The 12,610-nt window shown below is 40.9% G+C and overlaps 1 pseudogene; it reads left to right on the top strand.

Annotated features, from left to right (window-relative positions):
- The first annotated feature begins 705 nt into the window (after positions 1 to 705).
- On the top strand, positions 706 to 1,668 carry LOC145715245 (18S ribosomal RNA; annotated as a pseudogene).
- Positions 1,669 to 12,610: the final 10,942 nt, after the last annotated feature.

The raw sequence follows: 12,610 nt of genomic DNA on the forward strand, positions 1-12,610 counted from the left end.
ACGTACACACGTATACACGTACACGTACACACGTATACACGTATACACGTACACGTACACACGTATACACGTATACACGTACACGTACACACGTATACACGTATACACGTATACACGTATACGCGTACACGTACACACGTACACACGTACACACGTACACACGTACACACGTACACACGTACACACGTACACACGTACACACGTACACACGTACACACGTACACACGTACACACGTACACACGTACACACGTACACACGTACACACGTACACACGTACACACGTACACACGTACACACGTATACACGTATACACGTATACACGTATACACGTATACACATGCAAACTTTTTTGATTTTAGTAAATAATTAGCTTAAACAAACCCCCCTTACCCCCCGTTAACCCTATTTGTTACAATACGTGTTTATTTCTGTCTTGCCAAACCCCAAAAACAAGACTAAACCGTATCTAAGCATAGAGCTTAAGAGTTAACGTTTACAAACTTTACCAACCCCATTATTACCAATTATTAATACTAAATCATAACTTTGTTCGCAGTATCTATAGATACGCCAACCCGATCTCTAACTCGTCCCTATTGAACAATATTTACACACCCAACAATCCTATATCTTGGTTCATGTAGCTTAAAAACACAAAGCAAGGCACTGAAAATGCCTGGATGAGTCGCCAGACTCCATAAACATAGAGGTTTGGTCCTAGCCTTTCCATTAGTTATTAATAAAATTACACATGCAAGCCTCCGCATCCCGGTGAAAATGCCCTCTAAGTCACCCAGTGATTCAAAGGAGCTGGTATCAAGCACACAACCATTGTAGCTCATAACACCTTGCTCAGCCACACCCCCACGGGATACAGCAGTGATAAAAATTAAGCTATGAATGAAAGTTCGACTAAGTTATATTAAATTAGGGTTGGTAAATTTCGTGCCAGCCACCGCGGTCATACGATTAACCCAAACCAATGGACCTACGGCGTAAAGCGTGTTACAGAAGAGAAGCATACTAAAGTTAAACCTTAACTAGGCTGTAAAAAGCTGCAGTTAACATAAAAATACAGCACGAAAGTAACTTTAATATTTCCGACCACACGATAGCTAAGATCCAAACTGGGATTAGATACCCCACTATGCTTAGCCCTAAACCTAGATAGTTAGCTCAAACAAAACTATCCGCCAGAGAACTACTAGCAACAGCTTAAAACTCAAAGGACTTGGCGGTGCTTTATATCCCTCTAGAGGAGCCTGTTCTATAATCGATAAACCCCGATAAACCTCACCATCTCTTGCTAATTCAGCCTATATACCGCCATCTTCAGCAAACCCTAAAAAGGAAGAAAAGTAAGCACAAGTATCTTGACACAAAAAAGTTAGGTCAAGGTGTAGCCCATGAGATGGGAAGCAATGGGCTACATTTTCTACAACTAGAACATCCACGAAAATCCTTATGAAATTAAGAATTCAAGGAGGATTTAGTAGTAAATTTGAGAATAGAGAGCTCAATTGAATTGGGCCATGAAGCACGCACACACCGCCCGTCACCCTCCTCAAGTGGTCAAACCCTGAAGAAACCTATTCAAACCATTACATCCACAAGAGGAGACAAGTCGTAACAAGGTAAGCATACTGGAAAGTGTGCTTGGATGACAAGATGTAGCTTAAACAAAGCATCTGGCTTACACCCAGAAGATTTCATATTAAACTGACCATCTTGAGCCAAAGCTAGCCCAATCATCTACAAACGCAATTAACATCAGAAAGTAAAATAAAACATTTAGTTGCCCCATAAAAGTATAGGAGATAGAAATTTAACTTGGCGCTATAGAGAAAGTACCGCAAGGGAAAGATGAAAGAAAAAACTAAAAGCACTATACAGCAAAGATTACCCCTTGTACCTTTTGCATAATGAATTAGCTAGAATAACCTAACAAAGAGAACTTCAGCTAGGCCCCCCGAAACCAGACGAGCTACCCATGAACAATCTATTACAGGATGAACTCATCTATGTCGCAAAATAGTGAGAAGATTTGTGGGTAGAGGTGAAAAGCCTAACGAGCCTGGTGATAGCTGGTTGCCCAGAACAGAATCTTAGTTCAACTTTAAACTTACCTCAAAACCCTGAAATTCCAATGTAAGTTTAAAATATAGTCTAAAAAGGTACAGCTTTTTAGAATTAGGATACAGCCTTAATTAGAGAGTAAGCATAAACACAAACCATAGTTGGCCTAAAAGCAGCCACCAATTAAGAAAGCGTTCAAGCTCAACAATCAGAACATCTCAATGTCAAAAAACGCAACCAACTCCTAATTTAAAACTGGGCTAATCTATTTAATAATAGAAGCAATAATGCTAATATGAGTAACAAGAAATATTTCTCCCGTGCATAAGCTTATATCAGAACGGATAACCACTGATAGTTAACAACAAGATAAATACAACCTAACTACAAGCAAACATATCAAGCTAATTGTTAACCCAACACAGGCATGCAACTCAAGGAAAGATTAAAAGAAGTAAAAGGAACTCGGCAAACACAAGCCCCGCCTGTTTACCAAAAACATCACCTCTAGCATTTCCAGTATTAGAGGCACTGCCTGCCCAGTGACATCAGTTAAACGGCCGCGGTATCCTGACCGTGCAAAGGTAGCATAATCATTTGTTCCTTAAATAGGGACTTGTATGAATGGCCACACGAGGGCTTTACTGTCTCTTACTTCCAATCCGTGAAATTGACCTTCCCGTGAAGAGGCGGGAATATGACAATAAGACGAGAAGACCCTATGGAGCTTTAATTAACCGACCCAAAGAGATCTTGATAATCAACCGACAGGGATAACATACCTCTACCATGGGCCGACAATTTAGGTTGGGGTGACCTCGGAGAATAAAACAACCTCCGAGTGATTTAAATCTAGACTAACTAGTCGAAAGTACTACATCACTTATTGATCCAAAAACTTGATCAACGGAACAAGTTACCCTAGGGATAACAGCGCAATCCTATTTTAGAGTCCATATCGACAATAGGGTTTACGACCTCGATGTTGGATCAGGACATCCCGATGGTGCAGCAGCTATCAAAGGTTCGTTTGTTCAACGATTAAAGTCCTACGTGATCTGAGTTCAGACCGGAGTAATCCAGGTCGGTTTCTATCTATTAAATAATTTCTCCCAGTACGAAAGGACAAGAGAAATAGGGCCCACTTTGCTAAAGCGCCTTTAACCAAATAGATGATATAATCTCAATCTAGACAGTTTATCCAAACATATCACCCGTAGAGCTCGGGTTTGTTAGGGTGGCAGAGCCCGGCAATTGCATAAAACTTAAGCTTTTATCATCAGAGGTTCAACTCCTCTCCCTAACAACATGTTCATAGTCAACATCCTCTCACTAACTATCCCTATTCTCCTCGCCGTAGCCTTCCTAACCCTAGTTGAACGTAAAGTACTGGGTTACATACAACTCCGCAAAGGACCAAACGTCGTAGGACCATACGGCCTACTCCAACCCATTGCAGACGCCATGAAACTCTTCACTAAAGAGCCCCTCCGACCCCTCACATCTTCCACATTCATATTCATTATAGCACCCATCCTAGCCCTTACACTAGCCCTAACTATATGAATCCCGCTGCCCATACCATACCCACTCATTAACATAAACCTAGGAGTACTATTTATACTAGCCATATCCAGCCTGGCCGTCTACTCCATTCTATGATCCGGATGGGCCTCAAACTCAAAATACGCCCTAATTGGAGCCCTACGAGCTGTAGCCCAAACAATCTCATATGAAGTCACACTAGCCATCATCCTCTTATCAGTACTACTAATAAACGGATCCTTCACATTAGCCACACTAATTACCACTCAAGAATTTATCTGACTTGTTATCCCTGCATGACCCCTGGCCATAATATGATTCATTTCTACACTAGCAGAAACCAACCGAGCCCCGTTTGACCTCACAGAGGGGGAATCAGAACTCGTTTCCGGATTTAACGTAGAATACGCAGCAGGTCCCTTTGCCCTGTTTTTTCTAGCAGAATACGCCAACATCATCATAATAAATATCCTCACAACAATCCTATTCTTCGGAGCATTTCACAGCCCCTATATACCAGAACTATATACCACCAACTTCACTATAAAAACCCTGATTCTAACAACCACCTTCCTATGAATCCGAGCATCTTACCCACGATTCCGATACGACCAATTAATACACCTCCTATGAAAAAGCTTTCTACCCCTTACCCTAGCCTTATGCATATGACACGTCTCCCTGCCCATCATCACAGCAAGCATTCCGCCTCAAACATAAGAAATATGTCTGACAAAAGAGTTACTTTGATAGAGTAAAACATAGAGGTCCAAATCCTCTTATTTCTAGAATTATAGGAATCGAACCTAATCCTAAGAATCCAAAAATCTTCGTGCTACCAGTACTACACCACATTCTAAAGTAAGGTCAGCTAAATAAGCTATCGGGCCCATACCCCGAAAATGTTGGTTTATACCCTTCCCATACTAATCAAACCCCCTATTCTTATTATCATTATATCAACCGTTATCTCAGGAACTATAATCGTAATAACAGCATCCCATTGACTTATGGTCTGAATCGGCTTCGAAATAAACCTATTGGCCATCATTCCCATCCTCATAAAAAAATATAACCCACGAACCACAGAAGCAGCCACAAAATACTTCCTAACACAAGCAACCGCTTCAATACTCCTAATAATAGGAATCATCATCAACCTACTGCACTCAGGACAATGAACTGTATCAAAAGATCTCAACCCCATAGCATCTACTGTAATAACAACCGCCCTAGCAATAAAACTAGGACTAGCCCCATTCCACTTCTGAGTGCCCGAAGTCACACAGGGAATCTCCATATCCTCAGGCTTAGTCCTACTCACATGACAAAAAATCGCCCCACTATCAATCCTATACCAAATCTCACCCACCATTAACCCCAACCTACTCTTAACAATAGCCATTATATCAGTTATAGTCGGAGGCTGAGGAGGACTTAACCAAACCCAGCTACGAAAAATCATAGCATACTCCTCAATTGCCCACATAGGCTGGATAGCAGCCATCATAATATATAGCCCCACAATAATAATTTTAAACCTGACCATCTACATTATTATAACACTAACCACCTTCATACTATTCATATATAACTCCACCACAACAACATCATCCCTATCACAGACATGAAATAAAGCACCTCTAATCACTTCATTTATCCTAGTACTAATAATATCTCTAGGCGGCCTCCCTCCACTCTCCGGCTTCATCCCAAAATGGATAATCATTCAAGAACTAACTAAAAACGAAATAATTATAATACCCACACTGCTGGCTATAACCGCCCTACTTAACCTGTACTTCTATATACGACTAACATATGCTACTACACTAACTATATTTCCCTCAAACAACTGCATAAAGATAAAATGACGATTCGAATGCACAAAAAAAATAATCTTCTTACCCCCCTTAATTGTAATATCTACCATACTGCTACCACTCGCACCAATACTATCCATCCTAGATTAGAAGTTTAGGTTAAATTAGACCAAGAGCCTTCAAAGCTCTAAGTAAGCCCTAGCAGACTTAACTTCTGCATACCAACTAACCCTTAAGGACTGCAAGAGTCTATCTCACATCAATTGATTGCAAATCAAACACTTTAATTAAGCTAAGCCCTTACTAGATTGGTGGGCCCCAACCCCACGAAATTTTAGTTAACAGCTAAATACCCTAATCAACTGGCTTCAATCTACTTCTCCCGCCGTCTGGAAAAAAAAGGCGGGAGAAGCCCCGGCAGCCTCAAGCTGCTTCTTTGAATTTGCAATTCAATATGACACTCACTGCAGGACTTGGTAAAAAGAGGACTGAACCTCTGTCTTTAGATTTACAGTCTAATGCTTACTCAGCCATTTTACCTATGTTCATAAACCGCTGACTATTTTCAACCAATCACAAAGATATTGGAACTCTCTACCTTCTATTTGGCGCCTGGGCTGGTATGGTGGGGACTGCTCTCAGTCTCTTAATCCGAGCTGAGCTAGGTCAACCTGGCACACTATTAGGGGACGACCAGATTTATAATGTAGTCGTCACCGCCCATGCTTTTGTAATAATCTTCTTCATAGTGATGCCTATCATGATTGGAGGATTCGGAAACTGATTAGTCCCATTAATGATTGGGGCTCCCGACATAGCATTCCCTCGAATGAATAATATGAGCTTCTGACTCCTCCCTCCATCTTTCCTACTTTTGCTCGCATCATCTATGGTAGAGGCTGGAGCAGGGACTGGGTGGACAGTATACCCACCTCTAGCCGGTAACCTAGCTCATGCAGGAGCATCCGTAGATCTAACTATTTTTTCACTGCACCTGGCAGGTGTCTCCTCAATCTTAGGTGCTATTAATTTTATTACTACTATTATCAATATAAAACCCCCTGCTATATCCCAATATCAAACACCCCTGTTTGTCTGATCGGTTTTAATCACTGCTGTATTACTACTTCTATCACTGCCAGTTTTAGCAGCAGGCATCACTATACTACTGACAGATCGAAATCTAAACACCACATTTTTTGACCCCGCCGGAGGAGGGGATCCTATCTTATATCAACACCTATTCTGATTTTTCGGTCACCCAGAAGTCTACATTTTAATTTTACCCGGGTTTGGAATAATTTCACATATTGTCACCTATTACTCAGGTAAAAAGGAACCTTTTGGCTATATGGGAATGGTTTGAGCTATAATATCAATTGGCTTTCTGGGCTTTATTGTATGAGCCCATCACATGTTCACTGTAGGGATAGACGTGGACACACGAGCATACTTTACATCAGCTACTATAATTATTGCTATTCCCACTGGGGTAAAAGTATTTAGCTGACTGGCTACTCTTCATGGGGGTAATATCAAATGGTCCCCCGCCATGCTATGAGCCCTGGGATTCATTTTCCTATTTACCGTAGGGGGCTTAACAGGAATTGTACTGGCAAATTCCTCATTAGATATTGTCCTTCACGACACATACTACGTAGTAGCCCACTTCCACTACGTATTGTCAATAGGAGCAGTATTTGCTATCATAGGGGGTTTCGTTCATTGATTCCCCCTATTCTCAGGATACACTCTTGATGACACTTGGGCAAAAATTCATTTTACGATTATGTTTGTAGGCGTCAATATAACGTTTTTCCCTCAGCATTTTCTAGGCCTGTCCGGAATGCCCCGACGTTATTCTGACTATCCAGACGCATACACAACTTGAAACACAGTCTCATCAATAGGCTCTTTTATTTCACTAACAGCAGTAATACTAATAGTTTTTATAGTGTGAGAAGCTTTTGCATCAAAGCGAGAAGTGGCTACAGTGGAACTAACCACAACTAACCTTGAATGGCTACATGGATGCCCTCCTCCGTATCACACATTTGAAGAGCCAACCTATGTGCTGCTAAAATAAGAAAGGAAGGAATCGAACCCCCTCAGACTGGTTTCAAGCCAATACCATAACCACTATGTCTTTCTCAATCAAGAAGTATTAGTAAAACAATTACATAACTTTGTCAAGGTTAAATTATAGGTTTAAGCCCTATGTACTTCCATGGCATACCCCTTTCAACTAGGTCTCCAAGACGCTACATCTCCCATTATAGAAGAACTCTTACACTTCCATGATCACACACTAATAATTGTATTCCTAATCAGCTCCCTAGTTCTATATATCATCTCACTAATACTGACAACCAAACTCACGCACACAAGCACAATAGATGCCCAAGAAGTAGAAACCGTCTGAACTATCCTACCGGCTATTATCTTAATTCTCATTGCCCTGCCCTCCCTGCGAATTCTCTATATAATAGATGAGATTAATGACCCCTCTCTTACTGTAAAGACCATAGGACATCAATGATATTGAAGCTATGAATACACTGACTATGAAGACCTAAGCTTTGACTCCTACATGATCCCCACTCAAGAGCTAAAACCCGGAGAACTACGACTATTAGAAGTTGATAACCGAGCAGTGCTGCCAATAGAGATGACCATTCGCATGTTAATCTCATCAGAAGACGTATTACACTCATGAGCCGTCCCATCCCTGGGCCTAAAAACTGACGCCATTCCAGGCCGACTAAACCAAACAACCCTAATGGGCACACGACCTGGACTATATTATGGTCAATGCTCAGAAATCTGTGGCTCAAACCATAGTTTTATACCCATTGTCCTTGAATTAGTCCCACTATCGTACTTTGAAAAATGATCCGCGTCTGTACTGTAAATTCATTAAGAAGCTAAACTAGCGTTAACCTTTTAAGTTAAAAACTGGGAGTTTAAATCTCCCCTTAATGACATGCCACAGTTAGATACATCAACCTGATTTATTACTATTGTTTCAATAATTATAACACTATTTATTATATTTCAACTAAAAATCTCAAAACACCTGTATCCATCAAGCCCAGAGCCCAAATCTATAGCTGCACTAAAACAACTTAATCCTTGAGAAAAAAAATGAACGAAAATCTATTCACCTCTTTCACTACCCCAACAATAATAGGACTGCCCATTGTCATACTAATTATTATATTCCCCAGTATTCTATTCCCCTCGCCCAGTCGACTAATTAACAATCGTCTAATCTCACTCCAACAGTGATTAGTACAATTAACATCAAAACAAATACTAGCCATTCACAACCACAAAGGGCAAACTTGGGCTCTAATACTCATATCTCTCATTCTATTCATTGGATCAACAAACCTGTTGGGCCTACTGCCCCACTCATTTACCCCAACTACCCAATTATCAATAAACTTAGGAATAGCTATTCCCCTATGAGCCGGCACCGTAATTACTGGGTTTCGCCACAAAACTAAAGCATCCCTAGCCCACTTTCTACCACAAGGGACACCGATCCCCCTGATCCCCATGCTTGTAGTTATTGAAACTATTAGCCTTTTCATCCAACCCGTGGCTCTGGCCGTACGACTTACAGCCAACATTACTGCGGGCCACTTATTAATGCACTTAATCGGAGGAGCTGCTCTGGCCCTAATAAACATTAGTACCTCTATTGCTCTAATTACCTTTATTATCCTTATCCTACTGACAGTCCTTGAATTCGCTGTAGCCCTAATCCAAGCTTATGTCTTTACCCTACTTGTAAGCCTGTATTTACATGACAACACTTAATGACCCATCAAACCCACGCATATCACATAGTTAACCCCAGTCCATGGCCACTTACGGGAGCCCTTTCGGCCCTACTGATAACTTCAGGCCTGGCTATATGATTCCACTATAACTCAACACTGCTACTAACTCTAGGAATAACCACCAATCTGCTGACTATATATCAATGGTGACGTGATATTATCCGGGAAAGCACATTTCAAGGTCACCACACACCCATCGTTCAAAAGGGTCTCCGCTACGGAATAATTCTTTTTATCATCTCGGAAGTATTCTTCTTCGCAGGCTTTTTCTGGGCCTTCTATCACTCGAGTCTGGCCCCAACTCCCGAATTAGGAGGATGCTGGCCACCAACAGGTATTATTCCCCTAAACCCCCTAGAAGTTCCACTACTCAACACCTCCGTACTTTTAGCTTCCGGAGTGTCAATCACTTGAGCTCACCATAGTTTAATGGAAGGGAGTCGAAAACACATACTCCAGGCACTATTTATTACAATCTCCCTGGGAGTCTACTTCACTCTCCTCCAAGCCTCCGAATATTACGAAACACCGTTTACAATCTCAGATGGAGTCTACGGATCCACCTTCTTCATAGCTACAGGATTCCACGGATTACACGTAATTATCGGCTCTACTTTCCTAATTGTATGCTTCTTGCGCCAACTAAAATATCACTTCACATCGAGCCACCACTTTGGATTTGAAGCCGCTGCCTGATATTGGCACTTCGTAGACGTGGTTTGACTGTTCCTATACGTTTCTATTTATTGATGAGGATCCTATTCCCTTAGTATTAACAAGTACAGTTGACTTCCAATCAACCAGTTTCGGTATAGTCCGAAGGGGAATAATAAACGTAATACTCGCCCTGCTCACTAATACACTTCTATCCATGCTACTCGTATTTATTGCATTCTGACTACCCCAACTAAATACCTATGCAGAAAAAGCAAGTCCCTACGAATGTGGATTTGACCCCATAGGATCCGCCCGCCTGCCCTTTTCTATGAAATTTTTCTTAGTAGCCATTACATTCTTGCTATTTGACCTAGAAATTGCACTACTACTTCCCCTTCCTTGAGCCTCACAAACAAATAAACTATCAACCATACTTATCATAGCTCTCCTACTAATCTCTCTATTAGCCGCAAGCCTGGCCTACGAATGAACCCAAAAAGGACTAGAGTGAACTGAATATGATAATTAGTTTAAACTAAAACAAATGATTTCGACTCATTAGATTGTAGCTCACCCTATAATTATCAAATGTCCATAGTCTATGTTAATATATTCCTGGCCTTCATCATATCACTTATGGGACTATTAATGTATCGGTCCCACTTAATATCCTCCCTCCTATGCCTAGAAGGCATAATATTATCCCTATTTGTTATGATAACCATGGCAATTCTAAATAATCATTTTACACTAGCTAGCATGACTCCTATTATCCTGCTAGTATTTGCAGCCTGCGAGGCGGCACTGGGCTTATCCCTACTAGTAATGGTCTCAAATACATATGGTACCGACTATGTACAAAACCTAAATCTCCTACAATGCTAAAAATTATTATCCCCACTATTATACTCATACCAATAACATGACTATCAAAGCCCAATATAATCTGAATTAACTCGACTACCTACAGTCTCCTGATCAGCCTTATTAGCCTCTCCTATTTAAACCAACTAGGCGATAACAGCCTAAACCTCTCATTACTATTCTTCTCAGACTCACTCTCCGCACCTCTACTAGTACTAACAACATGACTCCTGCCACTAATGCTTATGGCTAGTCAATCACACCTGTCAAAAGAGACCTTGGCCCGAAAAAAACTATATATCACAACACTTATCGTTTTGCAACTTCTTTTAATCATAACATTTACCGCTACAGAACTAATTATATTTTACATTCTATTTGAAGCCACACTAATCCCCACCCTTATCATTATTACTCGGTGGGGTAACCAGACGGAGCGACTAAACGCCGGCCTATATTTTTTATTCTACACCCTGCTGGGCTCACTGCCCCTCCTGGTCGCACTACTATATATTCAAAACACAACAGGGACTTTAAATTTCCTAATCATTCAGTACTGAGCCAAACCGATCTCAGCCACCTGATCTAATATCCTTCTCTGACTAGCATGCATAATAGCATTCATAGTAAAAATACCCCTATACGGACTCCACCTGTGACTGCCAAAAGCACATGTTGAAGCCCCCATTGCCGGCTCAATGGTACTTGCTGCCGTACTATTAAAACTAGGGGGATATGGAATGATGCGTATTACAATTCTACTTAACCCCACAACAAACCAAATAGCATACCCCTTCATAATGTTGTCCCTATGAGGAATAGTTATAACAAGTTCTATCTGTCTACGCCAGACAGACCTAAAGTCCTTAATCGCATACTCATCAGTAAGCCACATAGCCCTAGTAATTGTAGCTGTGCTAATCCAAACACCCTGAAGTTACACAGGAGCTACAGCCCTTATAATCGCCCACGGACTAACTTCCTCAATATTATTTTGCCTTGCAAACTCAAACTACGAACGAGTCCACAGCCGAACAATAATCCTAGCACGAGGCCTACAAACCATCCTTCCTCTAATAGCTGCCTGATGACTACTAGCCAGTCTCGCGAACCTAGCTCTGCCTCCTACCATCAACCTAATTGGGGAACTATTTGTAGTAGTAGCCTCCTTCTCATGATCTAACTTAACTATCACTCTCATAGGCACAAATATTATCATCACAGCCTTATATACCCTCTATATACTTATCACAACCCAACGAGGTAAGTACCCACATCATATTAAAAACATTAACCCATCATTTACACGAGAAAACGCCCTAATAGCCCTTCACTTGCTCCCACTCCTCCTCTTATCCCTCAACCCCAAAATCGTACTGGGTCCTATTTATTGTAAATATAGTTTAACAAAAACATTAGATTGTGGATCTAACAATAGAAGTGCAAATCTTCCTATTTACCGAAAAAGTATGCGAGAACTGCTAATTCATGCCCCCACGTATAAAAGCGTGGCTTTTTCAACTTTTATAGGATAGAAGTAATCCATTGGCCTTAGGAGCCAAAAAATTGGTGCAACTCCAAATAAAAGTAATAAACCTATTTACCTCTTTTATACTCACTGCAATATTCATTCTACTCCTACCCATCATTACATCCAACACTCAACTATACAAAAACAACCTGTACCCTCACTATGTAAAAACTACAATCTCTTATGCCTTTACCATCAGCATAATTCCGGCTATAGTATTTATTTCTTCCGGACAGGAAACAATTATCTCAAACTGACACTGATT

The sequence above is a fragment of the Panthera onca genome, unplaced genomic scaffold (assembly GCF_046562875.1).
Source record: "Panthera onca isolate mPanOnc1 unplaced genomic scaffold, mPanOnc1 haplotype 2 h2.h2tg000235l_path, whole genome shotgun sequence".
NCBI lineage: Eukaryota > Metazoa > Chordata > Mammalia > Carnivora > Felidae > Panthera > Panthera onca.